Genomic DNA, 954 nt, shown 5'->3' with positions numbered 1-954 from the left:
CTTGGGGGAGCATGCTTGAGGGAGGACGCTTGGGGGAGCATGCTTGGGGGAGGACGCTTGGGGGAGGACGCTTGGTGGAGCATGCTTGGGGGAGGACGCTTGGGGGAGGCCCCTGGGGCCTGGGTTTCAGCTCTTCCCTCCAGGCCCTCTAGAATGGCCCTCAACTCCCTCAGCTTTGGGTGTAAAACCGCACCTCTAGAAATGATAGTGGTTTTCTAAATATCATATTTCCATTATTTGCTAACTGGGCTTGCCAATCTTACGAATGACTGTCTTCAAATATGTCACCTCAGTCACCATTAAACCCCAAATCAAGTCCTGTTTGCCAATTAGCCACATAGGCTGGTGATGTGCTTATACAAAGCATGCTGCACGCTGCCACCTGGGCGGTCACAGTGTTAATCTTAGAAAGACGACATGGACGCCGCTGCTGGGCATACCTCGCCGCTGAGTGTGCAGGGCAAAGGGAGATCGCAGGTACCACATGATGGTACTGGGGCGCTACCTGATCGCCTTTTCTTGGTGCCTGTGTTTTCCTTTTGTTCCCCTCGACTTCCCCTCGGATTGCGGACGTTCAGACACACAGTTCAGGGAGTTGAGGGATTTGTAATGAGACCTAAGAGGTGGCAAAGGACTAAATTCGTTTATTTTGTCTATCTGTTCTATGTCATAAGATTCTCTCATCTCATATTTCTTATAAACATCTTGACATGCTGTTGAATTTCTCAAATTTTTTCCATCTGGAAAAGTAGAGTATTTAACAGAGAACTGTGGCCATCTTGTTAACCTTTGAACCCTGACGATCCGGTGGTTAGTTGTAAAGGAGAGTAGCAGGAGAAGCCGGGAGGGAGGAGGAAAAATGAGGAGCTGATTCCAGGGGCTTCAGCGGAGAGCAAATGTTTGGAGAACGATGAGGGCAATGACTGTACAAATGCGCTTTACACAATTGATGTA

The 954-nt window shown here is 49.0% G+C and overlaps 1 pseudogene; it reads right to left on the bottom strand.

The window, feature by feature from the left end:
• LOC115872360 overlaps positions 1–486 on the bottom strand; it is a 46,943-nt pseudogene extending 46,457 nt beyond the window's left edge.
• Positions 487–954: the final 468 nt, after the last annotated feature.

Source organism: Echinops telfairi, unplaced genomic scaffold (assembly GCF_000313985.2).
Source record: "Echinops telfairi isolate 266 unplaced genomic scaffold, ASM31398v2 ScPeMD7_7424;HRSCAF=8462, whole genome shotgun sequence".
In the NCBI taxonomy this organism is placed as follows: Eukaryota; Metazoa; Chordata; class Mammalia; order Afrosoricida; family Tenrecidae; genus Echinops; species Echinops telfairi.
Note: the sequence above shows the minus strand (reverse complement) of the source record. Positions and strands in the feature narration are given on the sequence as shown.